Source organism: Apodemus sylvaticus, chromosome 9 (assembly GCF_947179515.1).
Source record: "Apodemus sylvaticus chromosome 9, mApoSyl1.1, whole genome shotgun sequence".
Classification (NCBI taxonomy): domain Eukaryota; kingdom Metazoa; phylum Chordata; class Mammalia; order Rodentia; family Muridae; genus Apodemus; species Apodemus sylvaticus.
Genome location: NC_067480.1, coordinates 79,868,307 through 79,883,119, shown reverse-complemented (window position 1 = coordinate 79,883,119; position 14,813 = coordinate 79,868,307). Strand labels below are relative to the sequence as shown.

At 47.4% G+C, this 14,813-nt stretch overlaps 1 protein-coding gene and 1 long non-coding RNA gene across 2 annotated transcripts in view; one reads left to right on the top strand and one right to left on the bottom strand.

Moving 5' to 3' along the window:
* The window catches only part of Ccnd3 (cyclin D3), a 93,297-nt gene that overhangs the window by 33,710 nt on the left and 44,774 nt on the right, over positions 1-14,813 (top strand). The gene's annotated exons all lie outside the window — the stretch shown is intronic.
* Positions 1,405-14,729, bottom strand: LOC127692090 (uncharacterized). The gene is made up of 3 exons (XR_007979410.1): positions 14,594-14,729; positions 4,124-4,303; positions 1,405-3,497 (listed from the first exon to the last, which is right to left on the bottom strand). It is a non-coding gene; the product is annotated as an uncharacterized LOC127692090 (long non-coding RNA).

The following is a 14,813-nucleotide window of genomic DNA, read 5'->3' as shown; positions in this document are numbered from 1 at the left end:
AGGTGGAGTCCAGCCTGGTCTACAGAGCTAGTTTCAGGACAGCTAGGGCTACACAAAGAAACCCTGTCTTGAAATAAGACTAAAATTTAAAAAATATAAACAACTAAATATGTGAAGAAAAAACAGAATGGGTCAGACATGGTGGCTCATAGTAAGATCCTGTCTCCAAAACAAACATACAAACAAACAAACAAAAATCAGTGGTTAAGAGGATTCACTGCTTGTACTGGCTAGTTTTGTGTGTCAACTTGACACAGGCTGGAGTTATCACAGAGAAAGGAGCTTCAGTTGGGGAAGTGCCTCCATGAGATCCAACTGTGGGGCATTTTCTCAATTAGTGATCAAAGGGGGAGGGCCCCTTGTGGGTGGTGCCATCCCTGGGCTGGTAGTCTTGGGTTCTATAAGAGAGCAGGCTGAGCAAGCCAGTGGGAGCAAGCCAGTAAGAAACATCCCTCCATGGCCTCTGCATCAGCTCCTGCTTCCTGACCTGCCTGAGTTCCCAGTCCTGACTTCCTTTAGTGATGAACTGCAACATGGAAGTGTAAGCTCAATAAACCCTTTCCTCCCCAACTTGCTTCTTGGTCATGATGTTTGTGCAGGAATAGAAACCCTGACTAAGACACTGCTCTTCTGAAGGTCCTGAGTTCAATTCCCAGCACCCACATGGTGCCTCAGAACTGTCTGATGCCGTCTTCTGGTGTGCAAGAGTACACACAGACAAACATACCCATATACATAAATGATAAATAATTAACTTCTTATTTTAAAAAAATAGGAAAAAGGAACTCTATCTTTAAAAAAAAGGAAAGACAAGCCTGACATTAAAGAAAGGTGCGAGGACGCCCAGAGCTGGTGGAAGCCTGGAGCTTCTGTGGTTCTTCCCATTATCATTTTATACCCGAGAGGATGTGTGAGCCCAGCGGTTTCAGAGAGCTAAGGGTAAGGTCAGCAGGCATCCCACAGGCCCGGGCAACAGACACCAAGGCAATTCCAAACTTAGGGTAAAGCTGAAAGAACTGTACAAAAAAAAAAAAAAAAAAATCCCAAGGGTCTGTTGTGATGGCTCAGTGGTTAAGAGCACTCACTGCTCTTTCAGAGGACCAGGGTTCCAGTCCCAGCCCCTACATGGCAGCTCACAACAGCCTGTAACTCCAGTTCCAGGGGTTCTGATACCCTCCCACAGACATGCACACTCATACATTCAGGCAAAAAAAAAAAAAAAAAGCAATGTGCATACAATAAAAATAAATAAATCTTTTTGTTTTGTTTTGTTTTTGAGACAGGGTTTCTCTGTATAGCCCTGGCTGTCCTGGAACTCACTCTGTATACCAGGCTGGCCTCGAACTCAGAAATCCGCCTGCCTCTGCCTCCCAGAGTTCTGGGATTACAGGCGTGCGCCACCACTGCCCGGCTTTGTTGTTGTTGTTGTTGTTGTTGTTTTTGTTTTTTGTTTTTGTTTTGGTTAAGATGTGCTCTGAATGGAGCTTGGTTTACTTTTCAGCCCTCATTTCCCCATGGAAGAGGCTCCAGGAACATGGGTGCTAAATCCTGTGTTTATTTCCGGGACATTGACACACCGACAGTTGGAACTGTGTGGAGCCAGATGAACGGAGTTCCTTCTCTCCGCTCTGGAGGCCGGAGTCTGATAGCAGAGTGTTTTCAGGACAACAGGCCCTGAGAAGCTTCTGGGGGCAAGACCCTTCTTGTCTCTCCCATCGCCTTGTGGCCCCAGGCACTCCTGGGCTCTGCAGCTGGATTGCTCAGTCTCTGTGAGTGTCTTCCGCAGTCTTTCTGTGTCTTGCACTGGTCATATCGGATCTAGGGCCCGTCCTGCTCCAGGCCTGGCTCCTCTTAATGATGTCTGCAGTCACCCTGCTACCAGATACGGCCACACTCTGAGATTTAGGGTTTAGCACTTCCAGGGAGCTTTAGGGGGGAAATCTGTAACACCCTCTAGTTCCTTTTCCCATTGGGAGTTGCAATCCATTCTACCCCTTAATCTCAGTTTCCTAGCTCAGTCCCACATTTCCTTGTACGTAGGCTTTCTGCTCAGCCATACACCTCTTCGGGGGAGTGACTACTGGGGTGGGGGTGGGGGAACTGCGTTCTCAGATTGCTTCAGTTCTTGCCTCTCTCCCATGTGCCTCAGGCTCCTTTCTTCCCAGCAGAGGTGATAATGCTACCCTTCATTTTTAGCTATGACTAATTATACACTGTAGAGAGTTCTAAACTTCTCCATGCAGCTGAGCTTTGGTGGTGCACACCTGGAGTCTCAGCACTTGGGAAGCATCGGCAAAAGGCTCCCAAGGAATTCAGGCCAACCTGGGCTAAATACAGAGATCTTATCTCGAATGCAAAACAAACAACAAAAACTCAAACCTGAACCAAACCAACCGTCTAGCCATCCAATCCAGACAAATAAACAAGAGCAATAGTTCCTCTAGTAGCATCTTTTTAGGAAAGGACCAGCATGCCCCTCCTTTGTCGGGTAAACTGAGGACCAGAAAGCACCCTCGCTTCAGGACTGACAAGGTAGTCCTTGGCCCCTTGCTTCTTGCTTACCTCCTGGCTGAGTTAGTGGTAGAAGGCATCTCAGTGCCCATGAGCAGTGAGCATATTCACCGTTCTCCCTTCTAAGGTTTTTGGAGCTCTGAGCGCTCTGTGTCTGCCAACAGCCTCTGTGTAACACCAACAACACATCTCCAGCTATCTGCCTCTGCAGCAGGCCTCGGTGATTTCCATTGAGATTCAGAATTGTGTCCTCTGTTCTGGGCCGGTCACTGCCTTCTTCCTTTTTCTAGAGTAGTTCAACAATCTTAGAGGTACACACCATCCTTGCCTTCCCCAGAGGAGGTATCCACACTGCCCCAGTGTGTCAACACCTCCTAAGGGATGTGTTGACACATGCGCAGTGACTCAGTCATGAAAGTGTCTGCCACTCATAATGAGGACCAGCATTCTAGCATCAGCACCCCAGTGAGCAAAGCTGAACCCAGTGGTCCACCGGTGTAACCCCAGGGCTGGGGAGGCAGAGACAGGAACATCCTTGGGAGGTTGCTGGCCAGTCAGATTCCAGTGAGAGGCCCTGTCTCAGAAAATAAGGTTGATGGCTCCTGAGAAATGACCCCCAAAGTTGTCCTTTGGCCTTGACACATGTATTCGTACATGTGCACCCACATACATGCAAACACTTGCATATATGTAAAATAAAACCATCATCAGATCATCAAATGTGATACTCTGACTGACCAGTTGACTCCTCGAGCTACTGGTGTTGTTTTCTACTTTTAATTTTTTTTCATTAAGTTTTCTTTATTTGGAGGAGGGGCAAGTGCATGCCACGGCCACGGCACACATGCACTTGGAGGTCATAAGACTTGCAGGAGTCCTTCTCTCTGTCCGCTGGGTGGGTTCCAGGGACTGAACACAGGTGTCGTTGCTTGCTTGGCCTCTTACCCACGGAGCCACCTCACAGGCCTCTGCTGTGCTGTCTGTTCCTATGGAGACAAGGCAAGAAGAAATACAAGATCTTTCCTCCATCTTTTCACAGCCAACCAAGCACTGGTCTAAATGAAATCTAGAAAGCAAAATCTATGAGAAAAGTAAGGGAAGGACCGGGCATTGTTTTGGGGATTGTTTGTGGGACCATCTAAGGCTTACCAACCAGGAATTCCTTAGAACAGACGTCTGCCATGTCTGGTTCAGTGCTTGAAAGTCCCAACCCACACAATCACAGGCGACTTTGCCCTGGGGTGACTGAAGACAGTTGCACCACACCCCAGAGGAGCCCAGCTGTCCCTGCTTGCCCTCATTCAGCCACCTGAACTCATTCACTGTTTTCCTGTCAGTTGGGCCGTGCTCGGGAAGAGGCCCCTGTGGGTGTGGAGGGGCCGTAGGTTTCATTTGCTGTGGGGTTTGGTGTCTTTCCTCAGGCCTTAGCAGAACAGGTGCTGGCCAACCAGCTGGGTGCAATGAGGACATCCCCCCCCCATCCAAATCCCTCCCCCAACCCAGCCACACCAAAGCCACATCCCATTTCCTCCCTCCCCCACCCTCCATTCAAAAGCTCCCCACCCTTCTCTGTCATCTACTCTGCTACCGCTGAACCTGAGGAGGGACTCACAAGGACAGTGTCCCACTGCCACTCTCCTGCTTTCTTCAGAGTGGATGGAGCGATGGGAGTGTCCTAGGGAGGGAGGGTAACCAGTTTGAGGAATGCCATAGGTCTCCGATTTTTGCCTCCAGGCATGAAAGGCCAGTTAGCAGTTGAATAACCATCTTTCCAAGGCTTCTTCCTGGTCTCCTAGGAGAATGGACACATGGGTGGATGGCGAAGGAATCAGACTGAGAAGCATATTCTAGAATAATGCTTCTCAAAGTTGAGCCTGCACCTACGTGGGCTCAAGGGCCTCGAACCCTCCATTGGCGCTGTGGGACTGAAGCGGCCCCATGAGTGCATTTCCAGGTTGTTCCCCGGCTGGTGGCGGATGCTACACCAACTGCTATAGGAACCACATCCAACCTCTACTCTAGATTCCCCTTCAGAGATGAGAATAGATACTCAAGGACGAGGGGCTGCAGCAGGAGCTTAAGAGGAGGTAGAGTCTGCTTTGGTGCAGGAAGATCAAGAGTTCAAGGCTACCCTCAGCTACATAGTGAATTCCAGTCTAGCCTGGGCATGCGAGATGGCAGTGCCTGAGTTTGATCATCAGGACCCACAGGATATAAACAGAGTGCTGATTTCCACGAGTTCTTCTATTACTTTGACAGCCACGCTGTGGCATTCACACACACACACACACACACACACACAGCAGAGAGGAGACCCTCCCTGTCTGTGCCTGCCTGGCCTGCCCTTCTCAACAATGCTGTCTGCCCACCTGACACTCTCATTGAATCCCCCAGCCCTGGGGAAAGAGATGCCCCAGTCTTCTCGGGGGTGGGGGGGTGGGATGGGTGTTGCTGTTCACTTCCTGTGCTGGAGAATGACTGACAAGGAGTCAAAAACACAAAGCTAGCCCCACTGCAGCGCCTGAGACAGGACCCACGGTGAGGTGTTAGACATTGCTCTGCTCGGGGCAGCCAGTGTTCCTGCTAATGTAAAAAACAAAACAAAGCCGGGCGGTGGTGGGGCACGCCTGTAATCCCAGCCCTTGGGAGGCAGAGGCAGGCGGATTTCTGAGTTCGAGGCCAGCCTGGTCTACAGAGTGAGTTTCTGGACAGCCAGGGCTACACAGAGAAATCCTGTCTCAAAAAACCAAAACCAAACCAAACCAAACCAAAACATCACAAAGACAAACAATCAAGCAATATGTAAAGTGAGAAATATTCCTTACAGAAGTATTTACATACACACAGACAACAGGCTTGACTGGCAGGAGCCCTTCAGGCCTACCACCCAGGGCTCTGCTGGGAGATCCTGGGGTTGGGAATACAGCTCTGTGGCAGGGTGTTACTTACATAGCTCAGCCTTTGTTTGGAAGGCCTGGATTTCCTTCCCAGGACCTTGAGAAAACCAGGGGGAGCTTGTGCATTTGTGCCGTGGGGTCCCCATCTGCCTCCCTTCCCCGGAACTGTTGACAACTGAGGGATTCTAGGGGAGTGAGCAGCCTTTGCCATCAGCGGTAGAGAGCCTTTCAGCCTCTAATGCATCAGTTCAAACCTGTAGCCACACACAGCTCCTGATTAAAAACTGAGGGTCACGAAACAAATCAAAATAGCTTAGATATGAGAAATGAGCCTGTAAAGAAGAGAACGGATGGTGGAGAGATGGGAGAAGGCGATGGCCGAGGGTAGACAAAAAAAAAAAAAAAAAAAATGGCGCCCGCAAGATGGCTGACAAACATTGCAAACTGAATTCAATTCCAGGGGCTCATGTGGTGAGAGGAAGAAATCAACTACTGTAAGTTGTCCTCTGCCATGGGACTCACGCCCACAGACATATGCACAGGAAATGAATAAACGGGATTTTAAAAAATTAACAGATGTACCAAAAAGATGGTGGTGCACATCTGTAATCCCGGGAGACTGAGGCAGGAGGATCAAATGTTCAAGGTCAGTTTTGGTTTAGAAGGACTTGGCAGGTGACCCCAAGCTACTTAACACTGTGGCTAGTGAGGAGCTGAGTCTATAAAGAACACTTTAAAGAATTACTCCCACCTCCTACCCCGACCCCTATCCCCCACCCCTGCCCTTTGCCCTCTACTCCCACCCCACCTCCCCATCACCCCCCCCCCCAACGCTCTCAGACTCATCCAGCTGTTCCCCATTTCATTCCTAACTGTCACTGTCTTTTTGAGTGGCCTTCACTGCTGGCTCCGTTTCCTCACGGGCTACTTTTATCTTAAAGAAACACTGCATGGTTTTGTTTGCCAGTGGATGCCCTTCCAAAAAAGAAGATCCGGAGACTTTAACTCAGCCCCTGCAAGCAGGGCTCTGTCTTCTCTGGCCTTTTCGGGGCTCGCCACACACACGCATGGCCTGTCATCATTGTGATCTCCGTAAATGCCATTTTGTGTCTTCAAATGCTTTACGTCACCTAGTTTTGGAAGCCTGACCGTGTGCCATGTGCCATGTGTGGACACAGAATCGCTTCTTCTGGAGATGGTACTGGGGCTGTTTAGTCAGGGTCTGATTGTTACCCACTTGGGTGCTTTCCAATCTGGGACTACTTCCTTATTCACAACTGAGCTCCCTGCATTCTATCTCAGCCTCGCTCCAGTCCGTGAAATCTGCCTTCTAAAGGTCACGGCCACCAGTCTTTCTAAGAGTCTTCTGAGTCCTTGACAAAACCCCAGTCCTCACCGTGATTGGACCTGCCTGACTAACAATCGGCAGGGCCACCCAGCCGCTGGTCCGTGAAACTGGAATTCCAGTCTTTTCTCCTTCCCCTGGTTTCTTTTACACATGCCAGTAGCTGGTGGGTACAAGGCCTATATCCCCAGCTAGTGGGTAGACTGAGGCAGGAGTGGCCGAGTTTCAAATCGTGCCCGAGTTTCAAATCCTGCCTGAGTGGGACCAAAGCCAGACTGATTGACTTGGGGAGACTCTAAGCCAATGAGGGGTTAGGACTGAGGGCATAGCTCAGTTCTGAGAACTCTTTTTTTGGTTTTTTTTTTTTTGTTTTTTGTTTTTTGGTTTTTTTGTTTTTGTTTTTTTTCCCCGAGACAGGGTTTCTCTGTGTAGTCCTGGCTGTCCTGGAACTCACTCTGTAGACCAGGCTGGCCTCGAACTCAGAAATCCGTCTGCCTCTGCCTCCCAAGTGCTAGGATTAAAGGCATGCGCCACCAGGCCCGGCCCGAAAACTCTTGTTTAACATATGTCATGGCCTGGCTTTAGACCCCACCACTGGAAAACAAAACAGTCCAAAGTTGATAAATCAAGCATAGAATTAAGGAATGAATGAGTGAATGAATGAATGAATGAATGAATGAAACTGCATTGCCTGTATGGTTGCAAAAGACAGTCCCAGTGACTTTGGGACACTAAGGTTGGAGGATCTCTTGAATCTCAGTCTTTGAGGTAAGGCTGGGTAACAAATCAAGATCTTGGCTCATTAGACAATCCAAATCGGATCAGGCATGACTATGTCTTTAATCTAGGCAGAGGTAGGAGGATCTCTACCTCTGAGTTGAGTTGGAGGCCAGCCTGCCTGCTCTCTAGTTTATTTCCTGGTGTGGTACTGGGAGCTGAATCCGGGGTCTGGTGCATCCTTGCCACACCCTCTAGCACTAAGCTGTGGCCCCAGCTCGGTAGGTTTTTGGTACTTTGGGGGGGGGGGTTGCATTCATTTATTCCTGTGCGCGAGCGTGTGTATGTGTGTGTGTGTGTGTGTGCACATGCGTGGGTGAGGGGTGACTTGTGAGAGTCAGCTCTTTCTCTTCACCATGTGAGTTTTGGGGGTTTCCGCTCAGGTCAGCAGGCCTGGGGACAGGTGTTCACCCACCGAGTCAGTTCATCTCCCTGCAGCTGCTTCACGTGTGAAGTGCTGGGCTGAACCCCGGGCCTTACATGTCAGGCAGGCTCTCTCAAGTGTCTACATCACCAGCCTTACGTCTTCATTTTGTTTGCTTTAGACCGAATCTCCCTCAGTTGCCCGGGCTGGCCTTGACCCCCACCTTGTAACACAGGAGGATTTGAAATTGTGTCCCTTCTGCCTCGGTTTGTACACTAGCTAGGATTTATGAACATTTTAGGGTAGGTCTTTTACCACTGAGCTATATCTGCAGCCCCGATTTAGTATTTTTTAAAAATAAAGTCTTCTCCTAGCAGCTATCAGATGAAGATGTAGAAGTGTCAGCTCCTCCTGCACTGTGCCTGTCTGGGCGCTGCCGTGCTCCCGCCATGATGATAATGGACTGAATCTCTAATCCCATAACTCTAGTTGTACCAACTTGACAAAACCCCAGGCAGGACAGGCAGTGGACATGTTAACTCAGGCTGATGGACACGGCTTTTTCCAGCATCCCGCTAGTCAAGTGTTGTTCTCACACACTCATCAAGGAAACTTCTCTTTGCAACAGATGGGGACCATTACAGAAAACCACAGCCAATCAAAATGCAGAGCTGTGGATCCCAGTCCCAGTGGGCACAGCCACAGAGTACTCCCACACCTGAGGCTCCAGGATCACTGCAGAAGAGGAAGTGGGAAGATTGTAAGAGTCAGAGGATCTGGGAGTGTGCTGTTAGGATGTGTCGCCTAGGAATGTCAGAAGCCTTGCCCATAAAGTCTCACAAATATGATGGATCAATTGTGAGCCGAGCAACAACAGATATGCTAAAGTGTGTGAGGGAAAGCCATGAGACCTCACCCCTACCCAAGAACTACAGACAACCAAGGAATGGTGAAAGTGGGAGAAATAGGGAGAAGTATTCCAGTTGGTTATTCAGTATCTGATGGTTATTCTTCAAAACAGATATACAAGGAACATTATATAGTTGGAAAATGGTGTATTTATGAACAACAATGAATGGAACATAAGAGAATAAGAACAGCCGGGCAGAGGTGGCACACGCCTGTAATCCCAGCACTCTAGGAGGCAGAGGCAGGCGGATATCTGAGTTTGAGGCCAGCCTGGTCTACAAAGTGAGCTCCAGGATAGCCAAGGCTACACAGAGAAACCCTGTCTCGAAAAAAAAAAAACAAATCCAAAAAACCGAGAGAGAGAGAGAGAGAGAGAGAGAGAGAGAGAGAGAGAGAGAGAGAGAGAGAGAGAACAAGAACAAGGAGGGATAGATCTAGAAGGGTTTGGAAGGAGGAAAGGGAAATGACGTAGTAATTATATCATCATCTTCAAAAATAAAAGAAATAATTCTAAAACTAAAAAAAAAAAAAAAAAAAAGCCGGCGGTGGTGGTGCACACCTGTAATCCCAGCACTTGGGAGGCAGAGGCAGGCAGAATTCTGAGTTTGAGGCCAGCCTGGTCTACAGAGTAAACTCCAGGACAGCCAGGACTCTACAGAGAAACCCTGTCTCGAAAAAAACCAAAACAAAAAAAACCCAAAAAACAAACAAAAAAAATCCATAATACACAAAGAAGACAAAATAAAAATTTCATATCTAATGTATGCATTTAAGGCCATAGAGTCCCCATTTGTGTGGCTTTTTTAATCTTATAAACAGTTTTCTTTATTCACGCTCCATAATATAAAGTATACAGCTCCACAGTCTATAAACACCCACATTGCCAGCATTCAGATCAAAGTTCAGGGCGTCCCCATCACCTCAGGAAACTCTGTGGAGCCCATTTTGGACCAATTTCCAGTTCACCTCCAGAATTAAAACTGCTTTTACTTAGAATTTCAACTACATAGAATCCTGTAGTTTATTTTCTTTTTGTATCCAGTTTGGCTGAGCCTGTATGTGGTATGCAGAAGCAATGTCTTTCTTTCCAGAACCAAGTTGCATTCTATGTATATGGAATGTGTACATATGTATATATCCATGTGTATGGAATGTATGTGTATATGTCCATGTGTATGGAATGTACATGTATGTTGCAGGAATATGTCCATGTGTATGGAATGTACATGTCCATGTGTATGGAATGTACATGTCCATGTGTATGGAATGTACATATACATGTATATAGAATATACGTCCATGTATATGGAATGTATGTGTATATGTCCATGTATATGGAATGTATGCATATATGTCCATGTGTATGGAATGTACATGTATATGTCCATGTGTATGGAATGTATATATACATGTATATAGAATATATGTCCATGTATATGGAATGTATGTGTATATGCCCATGTGTATGGAATGTACATATACATGTATATAGAATATATATCCATGTATATGGAATGTATGTGTATATGTCCATGTATATGGAATGTATGTGTATATGCCCATGTGTATGGAATGTACATGTATATGTCCATGTGTACAGAATGTACATATACATGTATATAGAATATATGTCCATGTATATGGAATGTATGTGTATATGCCCATGTGTATGGAATGCACATGTATATATCCATGTGTATGAAACATGTATATGCCCGTGTATATGGAATGTATATGTATATGCCTATGTGCATGTGCACGCATGGAAGTCAGAGGACAACTTAGGGGAGTCAGGTCAGCTGTCTCCCCACCATGTAGATCATCAGGCATGGCAGGAAGCAGGGTTGCCTGCTTAGCAATCTCAACTGGCCCCGTGTTTGAACCTTTTATGGATATGAAGTTTCTTTTTAGGTAGGAACCTAAATTTGGGGTGTCAGCAGTTTGATTGTATCTGGTTCTTTACTTTTTTTGGTTTCAGTTTTGATGGAGTTTTTTTGTTGTTGTTGTTTAGTTTTGTTTTGGGGGAGAGTTGTTTTGTTTTGTTGAGATAGGGGTTTCTCTGTGTAGCCCTGGCTGTCCTGGAACTCACTCCATAGACCGGCTGACCTTGAACTCAGAAATCCTCTTGCCTCTGCCTCCCAAGGGCTGGGATTAAAGGCATGCGCCACCACTGCCGGGCTGTATAGGTTCACATGTAAGAGTGGTATACAGGCCATAGCTGGCATGTGAAGACCTTGTATATAAATTCTCACCTTCCTTGTTTGAAGCAGGGTCTCTGGGATAGCTAGTCCTGTGCGTCTGAGAAGTATCTGTCCACTCTGCTTTCTTCTCTCATAAGAGTGCTGGGCTGATATATGCACAGTCCATGCTTGGCTTTTATACAAAACTGGTGAACTCCAAGGGAAGCTGGGAAATGTAGTTTCCCTGTGCATCCTAGACAAGGGACGAGAACCAGGGAGCCTTTAACTAGTCCCCGCCAGGGCTACCTTGGGGACACCATTGCCAGCATCCAGTCCAGAAATTGCTTTCTTTTGCTATCAGGACTTGGGACACAAGCATGGAACATCAAAGGTCCAATGGAGTCAGCCTTTGGTCCATGAGACCCTTGACATTTTCTGCTGTCTTGTCTTTTTTTCACTTTAATAATTTCTAGCCCAGAGCCAATCATGATGGCCCACACCAGTAATCCCAGCACTTTGGGAGGATGATCGATAATTTAAGGTTATCCCCAGCAACATAAAAGAATTCAAGGCTAGCCTGGTCTACATGCAGCCCTATAACAAAGAAACAAACTACCAGCCAAAAGGGAAACACTATTTTAGCATCTAGACCCAGGGTTTTACACAAATATATACACATGCATGAATTTTCCAGCTCTGGGAGTTGTGTAGAAGTTATGTTAATATTTTAAAGCTAAATTAAACTTAAGATTTGGATGGGTCTCACCAGGATCCAGAGTTGATATTGACTGCTGTGCTATTTGCAATTCAGGATCTGAGAGCTTGCTTTACCTGCTTAGCTATCTTCTAGCCCCTTTCAAAAAAAAGATGTGTCTGTGTGTGTGTGTGTTTGTCTGTGTGTGTGTGTGTGTGTGTGTGTGTGTATTATGTATGCATGCTTGTAGAGGTCAAAGGCTTGCAGAAGTCAGTTCCCTCCTTCTATCATGTGGGTCCTAGAAATTGAACTCAGGTCATCAGACTTAGTGGACAGGCACCTGAATAGGAGGGTTTACTTAAAAAAAGAGAGGAAGGAGAGCCCGGCGTGGTGGCGCACGCCTTTAATCCCAGCACTTGGGAGGCAGAGGCAGGTGGATTTCTTAGTTTGAGACCAGCCTGGTTTACAGAGTGAGTTCCAGGACAGCCAGGGCTACACAGAGAAACTCTGGCTCGAAAAAAACAAACAAACAAAAAAAAAAAAAAAGGAGGAGGAAGAGGAGGAGATGGCTAGATGGCGGTGTGGGGGAAGGGGTGCATCAGGGGCCCATGCAGAGGCATTCCTTCCCCCTGAGGGACCAGACACACGACTTATAGCATAGACTGGAGTTTATTCAGGGCATGGGGAGGGGAGTTGAGAGGGTAGTAGGGCCGAGAGAGGGGAGAGTAGAGAAGTAGAGGTGGAGAGAGGGGGAAGCAGAGGAGAGCCCAAGAGGGGGCAAGAGAGAGGCTAAGAGTGAGGGAATAATAGATGTAAGAGATGAAAGAGAGAGAGGAGGGACTGAGCAGCCCCCTTTATAGTAGGCCACACCTACCTGGCTGTTGCCAATTAACTGTGGGGAGGGGCATACCTGGCTATTCCGGGTAACTGTGGGGTGGAGCTTAGGCAGAATCCAAATGCTACCCACTGTGTTACCTGGAAGAAGAGTTGACAATTGACCAGAGGCTTCAGGGGGATCAGAACCAGAGGAGATCCTATCAGATCACTCTAAGACCTAAGAGCCATGGGAGGGAGTGGCCTGAATTGTGTTGAGTTTGCGGTCTAGCCTGGATCTTGTCAGCACAGGATGGGATAGCTCTTTCATCCGTTTCCAGATCCCTTGTGGAGTTTTAGGTTAAGCATATTGGTGTCATAAAGCCCATAGATCAAATCTGTGATCCCAGGACTCAGGAAGCTGAGGTAGAAGAATGGTGAATTCCAGGCCAGCTGAGGCTACCTAGTTGGCCATCTTGGCCTATACAACAAGACCTTATACTAAAAAGAAAATGCCGGGGCTGGGCATGATGGCGCATGCCTTTACTCTTCGGAGGCAGAGGCAGGCAGATCTCAGAGTTCAAGGCCAGATTGGTCTACGCAGAGAAATGCTGTCCGGGAGGTGTTGGAGGGTTTTTTAGACAGGGTTTCAAAAAACCTACTCCTCAGTTCCCTCCTCCTTTCCCTGGTTCTGTTCCCAAGTTCCCTGTCTTAGCTCCGGGCTCTCACGTGACCCCTTCCACCCAATCTTTACTCTGCCACCCACTCCCAATCCCATATTAGTTTTCCCAGTCTCTGGCCCAGGGCCAGATTCCTTGTTTCTTTTTATGGTGTCTCCGGTTAATCTGACAGGTTCCTTGTGACAGTACAAAGGTTGGCGGCTGCATAAGAGTTGTTTTTTGACTGGTTCTTTTCTGGAGCACATCAGTGGGAAGAGATGGGCACCACTCAGCCAGGCAAAGGAAAGAGACAGACCAGTGGGGACACCGGCAGGCATGTGACCCAGGCATGTGGTCAATAAATATCTAGACATGGTAGAGGATAATTATATTCCCAGCACTGGGGGTTCAGGGTAGGAAATCAGGAGGCCCAGACAAGCCTCCACTACACTGTGAATTTGAGGAGAGTCAGAGCTGCATAAGACTGTGTTGAAAAATAAACAGAATATGTATCCCAGGCCAGCAAAAGCTGCATAGCGAGGCCCTGCCTCAAAACCAACCAAACAAATCAGTAAATAAGATAGGGCAGATGTCTGAACAGGTAAAGGTGCTTGCTGCCAAGTCCGGTGAACTGGGTTTAACCCCGGGGGACCCATACAGTGGTAGGAGAGGACTGACTCCCACAAGTCGTTCTCTGTCCATGCACGAGCAGACACACTCGCAACCCCCCCCCATCCCACTAAATACAATAATAATTAAAAAAAACACACTTTAAAAAGTAGACATAATTGGGTGTTGGAGGCAGTGAGGACGAGATATCACTTAGACAGTAAGACTTGGAGTATGGTCACTCACACCTATAATCTCAGCCCTTGAGAGGTAGAGGGAGGGGATCAGGGGCCCAAGGCTGGTGTTGCTGCTGAGTTCAAGAAGGCCAGCCTGAGCTACATGAGACTTTCTTCTTAAAACAGGACTTTTCCCGGCCATCAAGGAGAGAGGGAAATCTTGAGCATGCAGCCTACATGGTAGAAAGAATGATAGAACTGCCTCTACAGAGCTGTTCTCTGACCTCTGTATGTGTGCCATGGTACAGGCAGTGGCGGGCACACCATTAATCCCACAGGGGAGGCAGAGGCAGGCGGAGTATCTGAGTTCAAGGCTGGCCTGGTCTACAGAGTAAGTTCCAAGACAGCCAGGGCTACACAAAGAAACCCTGTCTTGAAAAACAAACAAACAAACAAACAAACAAAAAACCAAAGAAGAAAAACAAAAATACTGAGAGAAAAAAAAAAACAAAGTGCATATACAAATGTGTATATTATGCTATTATATTATTATATATATCATGCAATGTCTCTGAGAGAGCTTGCAGCACAAATACGAGGATCAGAGTTCAAATCTCCAGCCTCTGTAAAAATCTAGAGATAGCCAGCCCAATGCCTACCTGTGACTCCAGCACTATGTGCAGGGCAGAGATGGGGAGAATCATCCAGCCACCAGCCTCCAACATAATACAGGCTCTGGGCTCAGTAAAGACACTCTCTCAAGGGAACAAGGCAGAAAGCAATAGAGGAAGATGCCCAATATAACATTCTCCTCATGGGTGCACACACCTGCATACACATCCCATGCAAGCACACCCAAGCAATGTATACATACACACA